Source organism: Sus scrofa, chromosome 7 (assembly GCF_054392235.1).
Source record: "Sus scrofa isolate SSC_HxYL_T2T_F1_AM1 chromosome 7, Sscrofa_HxYL_maternal_Yorkshire_Landrace_v2.0, whole genome shotgun sequence".
NCBI classification, from domain to species: Eukaryota; Metazoa; Chordata; class Mammalia; order Artiodactyla; family Suidae; genus Sus; species Sus scrofa.
The window spans coordinates 8,026,970-8,042,842 of record NC_139389.1 but is presented as its reverse complement, the minus strand read 5'-3'; the positions used below and the strand labels follow the sequence as shown (position 1 = coordinate 8,042,842).

At 42.5% G+C, this 15,873-nt stretch overlaps 1 protein-coding gene and 1 long non-coding RNA gene across 4 annotated transcripts in view; one reads left to right on the top strand and one right to left on the bottom strand.

The window, feature by feature from the left end:
• LOC146401174 (uncharacterized) overlaps window positions 1-15,873 on the bottom strand; it is a 1,049,691-nt gene that overhangs the window by 825,066 nt on the left and 208,752 nt on the right. The gene's annotated exons all lie outside the window — the stretch shown is intronic.
• The window catches only part of NEDD9 (neural precursor cell expressed, developmentally down-regulated 9), a 290,141-nt gene that overhangs the window by 74,513 nt on the left and 199,755 nt on the right, over window positions 1-15,873 (top strand). The window contains exon 1 of one of the 3 annotated variants that reach the window (XM_084967368.1): window positions 1,700-1,822. The exons of the other annotated variants lie outside the window; for them this stretch is intronic. The gene's annotated coding sequence lies outside the window, so the exon portion shown is untranslated. Of the gene's footprint in view, window positions 1-1,699; window positions 1,823-15,873 lie in introns of those variants that run through there. 3 annotated transcript variants of the gene reach the window in all.

Below are 15,873 nucleotides of genomic sequence, written 5' to 3'. Positions count from 1 at the left end.
CCTGGGCTTCTGCAATCCAGTTCCGTTACAGACTCCTCTGTTACCTCGCTGACTTAGTGTCAACAATTCCAGCAATGGCTGAGGCCCCACTTTGACTTGTAAACCCGCACTAAATCCCAGACTGCTCGCTAGCCTTTGCCTGGTGTGACTGTCCCCACCTCCTGCACACTGACCCCACTTTGTATCAGCAACTTAAATCTCTGTTTCAAGGATTCCACTGGAAAACATCTTTCACTCAGCCAGCATGTTCTGTGCCTTCCGCTCTAGGTTCTACTCCTGGAGCTCAGCACATGCTCTTGCCTTCAATGAGAAAGTCGGTCTAGAGCTGGCTTGTAAGAGTAAAACACAGAGGAACAGGAGTTCCCATCACGGTGCAGCAGAAATGATTCTGACTAGGAGCCATGAGGTTGCGGGTTTGATCCCTGGCCTCACTCAGTGAGTTCAGGATCTGGCGTTGCCATGAACTGTGGTGTAGGTCGAAGACGTGGCTCGGATCTGGTATTGCTGTGGCTGTAGGCTGGCAGCTGCAGCTCCAATTCGACCCCTAGCCTGGGTACCTCCATATGCCGAAGGTGCAGCCCTAAAAAAAAAAAGACAAAAAGGCCAAAAAAGAAACAAAAAAACAAAACACAGAGGAATAGAGGTTTGGGTAGGAGCCACCACAGGGCACAGTGGGAGTGTGTAGAATCAGCCCTGAATCCAGGCTGGGGGTGAAAGAGAGAAAGGCAGAGAAGGCCTCATAGGAGGAGACCTACCTGAGCTGAGACTTGACATTCATGCAGTAGGATTCATCCAGATAATGATGTAAAAGCAGAAAAGATAGGCAACCAGGGGGAAAAGGATGGTGGGACAGATAAAAAGATAAAAGGAGAGTATATGAAAGGATACTAATTAAATATTGCAGTTGTTAAGTGGATAAAGAGAAAAGAGGGTAGTGTGTTTAAAAGAATGGATATGAGCAATTTTCTTTTCAACAAGTATGAACAACTTGTCTTAGTTTGTAGCAAAATAATACACTCTAGGCAGCTTAAACAACAGGCATTTATTTCCCACAGTTCTGGTGGTTAGGAAATTCAAGATCAAGTTGCCGGCAGATTTGGTGCCCGGTGGGGCTCTCCTCCTGGCTTGCAGATGGCTGCCTTCTCACATCATCTTCACATGCTGGAGAAACAGCTTCCTCTTGTAAGGGCGTTAATCCCATGATGGGACTCCACTCTCATGACCTCATCTAAACCCAACCACCACTTGAGGTCCCACCTCCAAATACCATCCCTTTGGGGGTTAGGGATTCAACATATAAATCTGGAGGCACACAAACATTCAGCCCATAGCACAGCTCTCGCTGAGGTTAAGAGCAGAAAGGAATGCATGGTGCACAAGAACTGAGTCGAAGTTCTTCTGGCCCATCCCCAATATCCATGGACGTCATCGCTATAAACCATGAGACTCCTCTTTAGTCAATCAAACCTATGATCAGTTAGTAAGGCTCTAATAGTGGTTTGCACAGTATAAAGACGGTCGTTTATTGTTTAGCCATATAAACAGATGGCTTCTCCAGAAACCCACGTTTGCCCAGGACAGGGCTTTTTCCCAGCCTGGGCATTAGCCATCTCAGCCAGACAGGAAAATTGTTCAGTTTCCTCCCGAGCCATCATGTGATTCATGGGCTGCTATTGCTCCATCACTCTGGTCACCTGATGTCCTGGGGTCCCCAGAAGCCTGTGATCTAATGCTGATTTAAGATGAGAAGCCTATTCTATGTAGCCTTCCTCATCAGCGCGGAACTCCTCATGTCCTGACACATTAAGATGCTAACCTTCAGGTAAGTGTGAAAGTTTCCCAGCGTGTCAAAGAAACCACAAAGCCTAAGGGAGATTACATGAGGGCTGAAAATTTTAATTGTAAGAAAATATGGTGAGAATATAGATCGCATTGGTTATATAATCATTAGTGTATTTTCATAAACAAAACCTCAGTGTTCCTTTAAAGTTGTGTAGTTAGCAGGAAGGAAATAGCTGGTGTCATTTGTTTTTCTTTTAAAGTATTAGGAGTCTTGATTGAGTCTCAAGCTGTAGAAAAATGCCAGTATACGTGCCGTTTGCCACCTTTTAGTATAAACTCTGTTGGTGGAAAAGAGGAACTGGTTAGAAATAGACACAGTGTACACACGAGAATGTGTGTGTCAAGCAACAAGGTCAGTGATGAAGCAATGTGTCTAACCATAATTTGGCTTCTAGGATCCAGATTCTAGGTCACTGAGCAGTGGTGTTCCTTTCCCCCGAGTCCCGTCTGACTGTTTTTCAGCCCCTCTGCTAGTGGTTTGTGGTTGAGCTGACTCCCCGTCTTTACTAGGCATCCCCCAGAGGGTCTAAACGCACACATGCCTTCTGGGCTAAGCTTCCATCCCGGAAGGGAGAAGAGAACCGGCTCTTCCCCCAGCCAGGCTCTGGAATTCCACAGTCTCTGAGTAGGAAGAGGACTTGTTTACAACTGCTGTCTGCCTTGGGGACTGGGGTATTTCTCAGAGATGTATTTGATAAAACTGGAATTTTATGTTTGCTACAGAAAACAATCACACGATGTTTTTAATAAGAACGAAATGTATTCCTCTTCTTTCCACATTCGGCTCGGGTTATTCAGAAGGGTCATTTGTAGTGTTGACTCAAATTCCTTGTGCCATTGCGTGAAAGAAAGAATGACTGCCTTAGTTAATCAGTCCAGCAAATTCACTGAATTCTTACTACCTTCTGGGGGGTACAAAGAAGTGTTAGACCCAGTCTTCCCCTCCAAAGAACTTACAAGCCATCTGGGGACCAGTGACGGGAAAGAAGGCTTTGTGTTTTGTTCATCGCTGTATCCCCCACGCGGAGTGCCGTGTTTATTGAGCACATACTAGCTGTTCAACAGCTATTTGCCAAATAAATGAATGAGATCAGCACCACTTGAGGACAGTGAGTCCTGTCCAAGCTGAGAAGTGTGCCGTCTCGGCTCAAGTGATAGGGCAGGCTTCGTCAAGAAGAAGGAATCTCAGCAATGCTTTCCGGAAGGGGTAGGGCTCAATGCAGGTGGAGGGGTGACAAGAAGGGGTTACTCTTTCAGGTAAGGGAATGACGGTGAGTCGAGCCAGGAGACTGGGAGGCCTAGAGCCTTTTCAGGAGGGGAAATGGCTCAAGTGCCAGAGGCCGGACAATGGGAGAGAAGCCTGAGGAAAATGGGTTAGAGTCGGGGCAGGGGAGAGAAGAGCATCTGAAGTCACCTCTGTGCCGGCTCCCCAGGTGGCAGAGAAAGGTGACCCGGGGATAAACTGGGAATTGTGGTGAGGGAGAAATATCCAGACAGCCCATCCCAGCGGAGCCCAGGGGGGTGATGCTCAGCCTCCTCCTGCCTTAGTTTTATTTTTTATTTTATTTTTTTTAAATGTGTAAAAGCATGGTTGCCTTACAGATGCACAGCAAAGTGAATCCACTACAGCTGCCACTGCATATACCGTTGCGTCGATTTCCCCATGCAGGACAGTATGTTCTTGTTCACTGTTTCGACGGTGAGAATGACACATACACACTTCTTCCCTTAATTTTAACCTTCAGGAAAAAGACATTAAAAAAACTTGACTTCCTATGTACTTTCCAATGGAGTCATAAGAATTATTCTGTTCCCAGTCCATTTTGATGTAAAGATGTGAATAGGAATAAGAACAGATCTCAGAAACCCCCCAGGAGGCTGCTCTTGGCCATAACATGTCTTAGAGGGGAGAAATAGCTAGCCGGTGTCCCCTCTCCCCACGGTCATGTTATGGGTGATGTGTGTGTGTATGGTGTGTATGTCGTGTGTGAGACGGGGTGTGTGTGTGTGTGCTGTGGTATTTGGGTTGTGTTTGTATGTGTCCAGTGTGTGTAGGGATGTGTGAGCCCTGAAAGGGCTTGGGGAAGAGAAAAAGGGACATGGGGCTCATGCCATGCCAAGTCTCTTCTGAGCAGGCCCTGGGTATGGCAACCTCAATAACAGTTACACACACACACACACACACACACACACAACCCCGAGAAACCAATCAGCCAGAAAAGGGGCCGAATGAAAAAACCTCATGAGATTAGATTTCTCAATAAAGTAGTTACAGGAAATTGTTTATACTCCAGGAGAGAGGAATTTTTTTCTATAATTAGCTTTCGCATCCGTGTTGCAATCATGTTATTCATCTAAATTGGAGCTATCAGCCCCCGCCCCCTCCCGCCCCCCCCCCCACAGTGCACCCAGCACCTTCTTTATCTCCTCTGGCTTCCTGGCAGCCTGTGACCTCCTGGGTGGTGGGAACTGACTCATTTATACAGAACGCTGCTTGGCACAGAGGAGGTGCTCAATGAATGTTTTGCCCACACGGCATCTGGGAGGGACTTTGAAGTACAGTCTCCTTGGGGGTCTCCAGCGTGGGCCACAGAAGGATCACCCCCCACACACACACACATGCACACACGCACGTCCTCCAGAAACAGCCACTCTTAAAGGGAAAACATGGGATCCAGTTCAATAGCCAGGAGTAAGCATGTTTTCTGAATACAACGCAGGGCACCCCACCCCAATGCAGTGTCCCCCCCCATCCTGCGGAGCTCGTGCTTTACGTCAACGTACAGTGGCGTGTCCAGTGTCATCGGCCCTCCCCCCCCCCAATGCTGCTCACCCTCAGAGGGACTCCAGGCTGCCCTCTGGACCCCTGATCCCTGCTTCAGAAACCGTGGATCAGTCAGGACTGGCAAATCACACATGGCTGCAGGAAGCCCTGCAGAAGCTCCAAAAGGCTGCTTTTTGGTCCAGTAGAACACAGCCCAGACCTAGGGAGGCCTCGCCGAGACCTTCCATCAGAGGAGGAGCGAGTGTGAGGATTTATGTCCCTCTGGGCAAGAACCACCCCCTGCGCCCCTACCTTGTTGGGGGTGGGAAGCAGGGAGGGGAGTCTCTTGAGGGCAGTGGTTTGTTCCACACTTTTCAGTTACAGAAACAGACTTCCGATTATAAAAATGGGATAGCACATACATGTCGCTGACATTTAGAGAGAGGAGAGTGCAGATCACGTGACATGCCTGGGAAGAATTGCCCAGGTGCTGGCATTGGAGCCCATGACTGGGTAGGTGGGATGGCCTGGGGGCCAGAGGGAGGGCATTCCTAGCCTCCTGCCTCGAGGGGCAGCTGAGGCCACAGCTGGGAGTGGGCCGTCTGGAGGGTCAGGGTTCTGCCTGACCACTCTCTGTCCAGGAGTCCGGAGGGAATGAGAGCTTTGCAGAGGCAGTGTGCATGCACATGTGTACATGTATGTGCACACACACATGTGCAAGCACACCCATGCGTGCACGGATGTGTTTTAATAGAAATCTTTATTTGCACACTCACCCTGTTTCTGAAGGCTTTTACCTCCCTTTCCTTAATCTGAAAAATATAGCTGGAGTATTGGTAATGATAACAATAGCTCACATGCAAAAAGGTGCAGACAACTCCAAAGTGGCTTTTCACACCCTTATCTCATTTATTACATGATTAGCTTGTTCAAAGTGATCCTGGAGATTTCAGGCATGCTTATCAGCTTAATATTGCATTTTTGCGGTGCTGCTTATTTTAAATGATTGCTAAAGTGTTTCTTTCTGTGCTTTGAGAAGCAGATAAGATTAGACACTTGACATTCACTGGCTTTCAGAGGTATGCCTCCTCCAGGCGGACCGGGGGAGAAGCAGGAGGGCCGGGCCATCTCTCTCTCCAAAGATGGGGGGTCGAGCTATGGGTCAGCTGTTGCCTCCTCTGAGTGCTGTTTCAGCACTAGGGTGTCTAAGAAGGCTCTCACCCCGGACTTTCTTGCCCCCCCCCCCTTTCCCACCCTGTCAAAATAAGGTCAAAGCACCTTTCAGTAAAGCCAACTTGATAAACCCCAGCCAGAGGGGAGCTGAACTAAAATTTTCCTTTTCTGTTTATTGAAAGCTACCTGCTCTGATGTATTATGAGCCCCCTCCCCTTCTTAGCAACTGTTCCCACTGGGCTTCGGTATGAAGCCAGCCTGTGGTCCCTGTGTGTGGGACAAGATATTCTGGAAGACTGCTGAGATGTGCTGGAAAACCTCTAAGCACGTTCTGCTGCGCTGGAGGCCCTGGGACCCGTGACAGGCCCAGTCTTTGCCTTGATCCTTGAAGGAATGTAACTTAGCCCTGAGGCTGAAACCTCTGTGGTTGAAGTGAGGGTTCTAAGTTCTAACCATTTTCCAGATGAGCAGCCACTGGAATAGCAATGCACATTCCCCAAATCGCCACCCGTTGTTGAGTTCTTGCTGCAGGTCAGGTCCCGGGCTTGGCGGAGCATTTGACGTCATCTAATCTTCAGTCGACCTCTAAGGTCCATACCCTCACTCCGTTTCATACCTGAGACACCTGGAAGCCAGAGACCTTGCTCAAGATCTCACAGCTCACAGACCACAGTGCTGTGATTCGATCTAGGCTTCCCTAACACCACGTCACTGTTTCAAAGAAGGCACAGTTCTTGCATGTAAATTCGTTCTTTCAATCAGTAAAGATTTACTGAGAAGTTCCTGTCATGGCTCAGCAAAAACAAATCTGCTGGCATCCATGAGGACGCAGGTTCTATCCCTGGCCTTGCCCGGTGGGTTAAGGATCTGGCATTGCTGTGACTATGATGTAGACCAGCAGCTGCAGCTCCAATTCAGCCTCTAGCCTGGGAACCTCCATATGCCATGGGAGTGGCCCTAAAAAGCAAAATAAATAAATAAATAAATAAATAACTGAGCTCCTGTTATGTGTCTGGGGCAGGAAACATACCTGTGAACCAAACAGCCAAAGCTAGGGATTTCATGGAGGTTACATGCTAGGGGCAGAGGCAGAAAATTAACAAGTACATAATACGTTATGTGGTGATACGTGCCGTAGGGAACAAAAAACCATGGTAACTAAGATAGAAAGAGCTGGAGGTGGGGCAGTGCTACTTACTACTTACGTAGGAAATGACACATTCGTAATGCTCAGGCGTAAAAATGCTTCCTGCCATGTCAAGAACAATTTCTGAATTCCTGGAACCTGTCATATCCAGCTGTGATGACAGCATGACAGGTCCCCAGGCAGCATAAGAGGAATCCCTGCCAGATAGGTGCATTTCAGCTCATTGGAACATTTGGTCAGGGTGGAAGTGTTACAGCACAGGTGGACTGAATGACATGGAGAGAGGGATTCAGTCCCATCTTAAGTCTCACCCCCCACTACCTTGATTGGGAACTAATCCCCTCCCCTTCTTTCTTCGCAAGGAGCTTTTGAAAACTGACCCTCCACCAATCTGGAAACCATTTGGAGATTCCAGAGAGAAAAGGGCTGTGTAACAATATGATTACTGGTATTGTTCTCATTAAATATGACGTGATTAAGAATTACTGGGGGAAACCACTCCTGAAGAAGGAGGGGATTTCGAAAGATGTGACAAATTAGCATGTCTAAAGATTGGGCATAAAATCAGGAGGTTGATGAACTATCAATGTGTCTAAGCTGTAAAAATAAACAATTTTACAAAGGAGGGTGCTTAGAGGTCTTGAGAGAAGGTAGTCCCAGGGCTTGGACAACAAGTGATTTAACAACATAACCAAGTACTTTGGAAGGATTACTTTTCTGGGAAGTTGCAAGGTTTGTTAGTACCCACACAGGGAAGAAGGAGTTCTTACATCCAAACAGATCTACCTGCTGCCTGAGATACCTGGGGTATCAGACTGGAAAGAGACTATCAAAAATCATTGTTAGGGGAGTTCTCATTGTGGCTCAGCAGTTACAAACCCAACTAGTATCCATGAGGATGTGGGTTTGATCCCTGGCCCTGTTCAGTGGGTTAAGGATCCGGTATTGCCATGAGCTGCGGTGTAGGTGGCAGACATGGCTCCGATCTGGCATTGCTGTGGCTATGGCCTAGGCCGGCAGCTGCAGCTCTGATTTAACCCCTAGCCTGGGAACTTACATATGCCACAGGTGTGGCCCTGAAAAGACAAAGGAAAAAAAAAAAAAAGGAAAAAAATATCCTTTGTCTGGAGGGAATTAAAAATTAATCTTAACTGAAAAAAAACCCATATAAGCTCATAAAACTCCATCATACTTTACATTTCTGACTCTTTTCTAGTTCTTACCAGCACTTTCAAATGCTAAATTTTTAGTTAGAAAGTAGAGTTTAAACTAATTAATTCATTAGGTAATTAATGTAATGACCATTTCAAAACTTATCTCCGTTTTATGTCACTCAGAAAAAAATAAAAATGTTGGTTTTTCAGAAACTAGTTTTTCAGGATGGAAAGCCTCAATGTTCTTATTTCTATTATAAATTTGTACACCTAAGGCTTTTTGCTGCTTTCCCTCAGTTCAGAAAAAGAAGCAAAGACGAGTTCTGCAAATATACTAACAGTGTGATAACAAGTATAATATAGGGGACCAAACAGCTTTTGAAGCCATCTAAATTTTTCTCCATGTGTCTTAACTACTTAATGAAATTCTTGGAACAAAAAAGTTTTAAAAATCCAAAGTGGTGGTTATTAGATTTACAATTATTTTATAAATACTGTAAATTTGCACCATCCAGTGTGCAAGCCACTAGCCATATGTGGCTATTGAGCATCTGAAATGTAGCTCCTATAAGTATAAAATACACACTAGATTTCAAAGAATTAGTATAAAAAAAACCAATATCTTAGTAATTTTTATTAATTTTATTTAAAAATGATAGCATGTTGTATATATTGGGTTAACCAAAATATATTATGAGTTCATTCTACCTTTTGTTTTGTTTTGCTTGTTTGTTTTGTTTATTTTTTTAGGGCCACAGCTGCAGCATATGAAACCCCAGGCTAGGGGTCAAATTGGAGCTGCAGACTAGGGGTTGGATCAGCCTACACCTCAGCCACAGCAACGGGGGATCCAAGCCGCATCAGTGACCTACACCACAGCTCAGGGCAACGCCAGATCCTTAACCTACTAGGCAAGGCCAGGGATTGAACTCTCATCCTCATGGATACTAGTCAGGTTTGTAACCCACTGAGCCACAACAAGAACTCCCATTTTACCTGTTTCTGAAAAATATTTTAGTGTGGCTGCTAGAAAATACGTGACTTGCATTTTATTGCTATTGGACAACACTGCTCTAAAATTTAAGATAGCATTAAGCAAGTGTCTATTTCAGTTGGCTTCAAAGTATTTTAAAATCAATTTGGAAATTGTATTTAAGCAGGAATCACCCAAAGGCAGCATCAAGATTTTATTAGTAAGTACATGCTTTTTATACACAACCGCCCCCACTTCAAATAAGTACAATGATAGACAAAGTGTAAATAAATAAGTAAAACTATATAAATAGGTTTAAAACACAATAAGCATTTACATGGAACAGGTTTGCCAACCAGAAAAGCAAGGCAATCAGTAGCATAAGGGACAAAGATCTGGGCCTGCTTCTGGGACAGGAAGCAAGCAGAGACATTTGGGAGTTTCATTCATCTGAGGTTATGGTAATTAAAATTACTCTATATGAAGTGGCAACAGGACTCTAGCTGGAGAATGGGGTGGAACGTCCCCTTATTAAAAAAAAAAGTAGTAGTGGAGTTCCCATTGTGGTGCAGCAGCAATGAATCTGACTAGTATCCATGAGGATGTGGGTTTGATCCCCGGCCTAGTTCAGTGGGTTGATCCAACGTTGCCATCCACTGCAATGTGGCTCGGATCTAGCATTGCTGTGGCTGTGGTGTAGGCCAGCAGCTGTAGCTCTGGTTCGACCCCTGCAGTGGATGCCATGACTGTGGCCCTAAAAAGCAAAAAAAAATAGTAGCAGTAGTAAAGGCTGAGAAAAGCTCTGCTAGTTGTTGTCTGGGAATATTGCCTCTTTGAATTGGTCGGACATAAAAACAGCCTCATCTCCAGGAACCAAAAGGTTAACTGCTGGCTCTATGACCAGATTGGCCATAAACTTTAATCCACGAGGCCATAATCCTTAAGGCATGTCAGCTCCAAACCTGTAACATAAGACTTGTTTGGTCAGCAAGCCCTAAGAAGCCAGATGGAGGCAATCATAAAAACAACTAGAGAGAGAGTGATAAGCAAAGAAGGGAAAAAAACAAAAACTCAATTCCTTCTCAAAATGAACCTAGATACTATGATACCAAAAACTAAGAAAAGAATGCTAAGACAGATAACCAATATAAATTAATATAAGGAAGAATATATATTTAGCCAAATAAAATTGAAGTATAAGGATAGCCTGACAGCACTTTTTAGGATGATAAAGAAGATAAATGAAAGAGCAATGCCACTAAAAATAGAACACAAAATTGGCAAGCAAAAGCAGGAAGAAATTAAACAAAATAGGTAGATAAAAAAGAAACAAAAATTTTAGACATGGAAAACATATTTATTGAAAAATGTTTTGATAGACAATTAGACCATACAGAACTAAGTAATTGGGAGATATCCCTGAAGATTTTACTAGACTGCATCATAAAAAGACAAAACAAATGGCAAAACAGTTAAGAGTCTTAGAGCATAAATGGAAATGTCTAATTTATTTAATAGAATTTTCTAGAAAGATAGAAACTTTTCCAGAAAGATAGAAAGACAATATTTGAAGATATATCTGCTAATGTTTTTGAAGAACTGAAGAGTGAAATGAGTCTTCAGAGTAAAAACTAAGTCTAAGGACACAGAGAGATAAATAAATATTAATTACTCTAAGGTAACAAATGCAGCAAGACTACAGATCATCCAGAACAAAGGGAGTAGTAAACATCTTTAAAATGACTAGAGTAAAAAGGTTAATTACAAAGGACTGACAGATGACAGTAGATATCAGAAGATAAAAGAATAACATCCTGAAAATGCTAAGTGAAATTATCTCAGTCTAGATTTTTATACCCAGACAAACTATCATTAAAAAGCCAAAAAGGGAGTTCCCGTCGTGGCGCAGTGGTTAACGAATCTGACTAGGAACCATGAGGTTGCGGGTTCGGTCCCTGCCCTTGCTCAGTGGGTTAGGGATCAGGCGTTGCCGTGAGCTGTGGTGTAGGTTGCAGACTCGGCTCGGATCCCGCGTTGCTGTGGATCTGGCATAGGCTGGAGGCTACAGCTCTGATTCGACCCCTAGCCTGGGAACCTCCATATGCCACGGGAGCAGCCCAAGAAATAGCAAAAAAAGACAAAAAAAAAAAAAAAAAGACAAAAAGAAGAGAAATATAGCTATTTTTAGATTCATAAAGAAAGAGTAATAGCGTTTACCATCAGTTGATGCTTATGAGAGCAAATATTAAAGGATGTATTTAAGCTACAAAAAAAGTACCCAAGGGAGAGCATGGGCTACAAGAAAGAGTGGTAAACATAATATTAACAAAACATGTTGATTGATTTAATGTCACGTCAGCAATTTGAGGGGAAGTTTAAAAGCTTCAGGGGAGTTCCTGTCGTGGCGCAGTGGTTAACGAATCTGACTAGGAACCATGAGGTTGAGGGTTCGGTCCCTGCCCTTCCTCAGTGGGTTAACGATCCGGCTTTGCCGTGAGCTGTGGTGTAGGTTGCAGACTCGGCTCGGATCCTGAATTGCTGTGGCTCTGGTGTAGGCCGGCAGCTACAGCTCCGATTTGACCCCTAGCCTGGGAACCTCCATATGCCTCGGGAGCGGCCCTAGAAATGGCAAAAAGACAAAAAAAAAAAAAAAAAAAGCTTCAGGAAGTGGTTGTTTAAAGAGTAGGTTAATATGCACAGGGAGTTTGTAACATTCTGAAATTTCATAATTTCGACTTTGGAAAAAATATTATAGTCAAAGATTAGAGATAGCAATTAAAATAGTAGAAATAATAAAATTAAAATAATAGAAATACGTCTAAACCAACAGTGTAGATAGAAGAGATGTGTGGAGAGTATTTAGGCAACAGTGACAAAAACAAAAACACAGAAACTTTATACAAAAAGAGCATAGAAGTATGTATGTGTGTGTATATATATACATATATATATTTAAATCCAACAAAAATAGATATTAAAAAATAAGGTAGTAAAAATAAGTGCAAATACGTAAGTGATTATAACAATGAAAAAAGAATAAATTGGTCTGATAAATGAGATGAATAACCCAGCCTTTTGCTATTCATAAGAAACATTAAACAAAATCAAAAACACAATCATGCAGAGATCGAAAGTTATGGGGAAAGTGGTATCATTCAATTAATAACTGATGAAATTTGTGTAACAATGTCAGTATTAGACAAAATAGAATTTCAGGCACAACACACTAATAAAAATAAATTTGGGTACTACATAATAACAGAAATAAAAAGCTACCAAAAGATAGTAAATACAAACACATATTTAAAACGCTTTTACACGGAGTTCCCATTGTGGCTCAATAGTAACGAACTTGACTAGCATCCATGAGGACTCGGGTTCGATCCCTGGCCTTGCTCAGTGGGTTAAGAATCTAGCATTGCAGTGAGCTGTGGTGTATGTCACAGATGAGGCTCGGATCTGGCTGTTGCTGTGGCTGTGGTGTAGGCCGGCTGCTGCAGTTCTGATTTGACGCCTACCGGGGAACTTACATAAGCTGAGGGTGTGGCCCTAAAAAGACAGGAAAAAAAAAAAAAAAAGCGCTTTTACATGTACTCCTGAATAACTAATGGGGAAAAACAAAAATCACAATAGCCATTGCAAAATATTCATATAGTTTATGTGTTTGGAAGCTATAATTTTAGCAACATAGAAAAGTAGGGCAGTTACAAAATATTTACAACAGATTAAAAATATTACTTTAAAATTCTTAGATGTAGCTAAAATGTTTTAAAAGGTATTATAACTTTAAGTAAACTAATTTAAAAAATGAAAACAAATGAAGTTAAATTTACAACTTAAGCTAGAAAAAAAAGGGCAAACCTGAAGAAATTTGAGAGAAGGAAAAGTGGCCGAAATTAATAATATGCTGAAAATAGAAAGAGTAGAGATGAATAAGATCAGTACTTGTTTTTGAATTTTTTTAATTTAAAAATTTTTTAAATTTTATTGGAATATAGTTGATTTATAATATTGCATTAGTTTCAGGTGTACGGCAAAGTGAATCAGTTATACATATACATATATCCATTCTTTTGTCCCGTATAAGATTTGATAGAACATTGCATAGGCTATACAGCAGGTCCTTGTTAGTCTTCTGTTTTATAAATAGTAGTGTGTATGTGTTAATCCTTCCTCCACATTTTTCCCTCCCCACCGCAGTTTCCCCTTTGGTAACCATAAGTTTGATTTGGAAACCTGTGGGTTTGTTTCTGTTTTATAAATAAATCCTCTTGGATCATTTTTATTAGATTCCACATATAAGTGATATCATGTGATATTTGCCTTTCTCTGTCTGACTTAGTATTATTCTAAGTGAAGCAAGTTAATACCTGTTTTTGAAACAGCTTTACTAAAATATAAATCACCTCCGGTAGAGTTCACTTACTCCAAGTGAACAACTCAGTGTTTTTAATATATTCACACAGTTGTGCAACCATCACCACAATCTAATCTTAGAATATTTTCATCACTCTAAAAAAAAGAAACCCTCAGCCCCTTAGCAGTTACTAGGCAGTCAGCCATTACCTGGTGGTCATCAGAAAACCACGAATCTACTTTCTTTTTCTCTACAATGTAGTAATCAAAAAACTTTCCATAAAGAAAAACCCAGATCCAGTGGTATCGCTAGTGCATGCTACTAATGTTTAAAGAATCCCTATCTTCCATACACTTTCCCCAAAAAAAGAAAAGAGAAGGGGACACTTTCCAGCTCGTTGCACCAAAGCCCAATATTACCCTGATAGCAAAACCAGACAAGACATCTTAAGAAAACTCTACATGCAAACTCTATGACTTGACTGGAAGTTTTTGCATCACTCTGCTTCCAAAATGAAATACAAATACCTCAGATTTCTGAAAAGAAGTCATTTCTCTTCGCCCACATGGACATAGATTGATGATGCCCACAGACAGGGCCTCCAGAGAAGGGAGCAGATCCTAGATTCCAGGACATTGTATCTGCCACTCCTAGTTCCAAAAAAAAGCGCTCACAGTTGGGAAGCTCCTCCTTTTGAAGGATTTGCTCGAGTTTCATGACTGAGAGCAAGGCCATCCCATGCACAACTGTGTTGAATTAAGCCAAGTCCAGAATTGATTCATTTCCACTCTTGTCCTATCTTTCCTCATTATCACGCGACAGCAACTCAGTGACCCCAGCTCTCCTCTCCACTCAAAGTTATAATCTCTCAGAACCTTCATTTACATTCAAGTCAAAATGAAAGATAACAATATAAGGAATGGTTTGGGAATTCCTGTTGTGGCTTAGCAGGTTACAAACCTGACTAGTATTCATGAAGATGCAAATTCGATCCCTAGCCTAGGTCAGAGGGTTAAGGATCCCGTATTGCCCTGAGCTGAGGTGTAGGTCACAGACCTGGCTCAGATCCAGAGTGACTATGGCTGTGGTGCAGTCCAGCAGCTGCAGTTCTGATTTGACCCCTAGCCTGGAAACTTCCATATGCCGCAGGTGCGGCCCTAAAAAAAAAATAAAAGTTTCCACTAGACTATGTGCATTTTATCAGAGATTTGAGCTTGCACCTAAAGACTGGAAATGTATTGTCTCTGTCATCAGAAAGTTTTATAGGGAATAATTTAAGGGGCAAGATCATGTGGGTGCAGAGGGGCTCTGGATTTTCCTAGCCCTTAAAAGCAAGACTCTATTTTAACTCTGATGTCCAACTCTAGGCTGCTAGAAACATAAAGAAGGAAGCGCTGTAAGTACACCTGTTTGCATAGCGTTTCTGAAATTTGACCAAGATGTACTCAGTAGCGGTTCTGTAAGCAAAGTAAACAGGATTCTCTAAGGAAACATATCCATATCCATTTTTGTGCTTTCTAGAATAAATGTATCTCCTTCCAATGACCTCTATGTCCAAGATTATTGAAAGCCTCTGTAGATGCAGCCTCAGCAATAGAATAGATAACTTTAAAACTCTTTAATTTCAATAACATGGGACCATCAAGCAGAGCTTTAAATCCTTTAATGATTTAGAAGATGTTTCTAGTATCTGATAACTAGTCACTTTAAATCATGAGTATTTGGTACTCTAATCACCAAGGGAATGTGTGGCCAGGCCTCAGAAAGCCCTATTTCCCTCATTTACCTCTGAGATTAAGAGCATCCAGAAGACAGGCATTGTGTTTGCTCTGGGACCATGCAGTCCTTTAATTCCCATTGGCACCATCTGGACGAATTCCATTTTAAGAGCAAGTAGGTGAGGTCTTCTAATCATTGGCGGATCTCTTATCACAGAGCCAAATCTCCGTAACTACCAGGGGCTTAATCTTCCCCGGACAATGCCATATAAAGTGTTAGTCCCCAACTTTTTCATTAGAAAAAGAGCAGAGGGCTGAAGTGCAGGAAATCTGATGAGTCATTAGGGTGAGCTCATGGGTGAAAAATGGGGACAACTAAAATACTAAATGAATGATGGAAAGAACTTAAATTTCTATTAATGTCTTTAGGTTACGAAAGTAGGGCACATAAAAAAAAGGGGGAGGGGGGCTCATATGAAGGGAAACATGAAGGTGGACGCAGATAAAAAGAAATTTCAACAGAGGAATGCTTCCAGGAGACGGCACTGGGAGACGGCTCATTTTATTTTATTATGTAATAAAAAGGGAAAATGGAGGTTTATTTTTTTTTTTAAAGGATCAGGCCAAAGGAGTTTTTAGCATGTGTTATGAACTCATTCACAGAGGCACCAACATATTTTAGGGCAACGTTGTCTAAAAATAACTTGCTCCATCCGTCTGGGACATTTTTTCAGCCTTTTGCCAA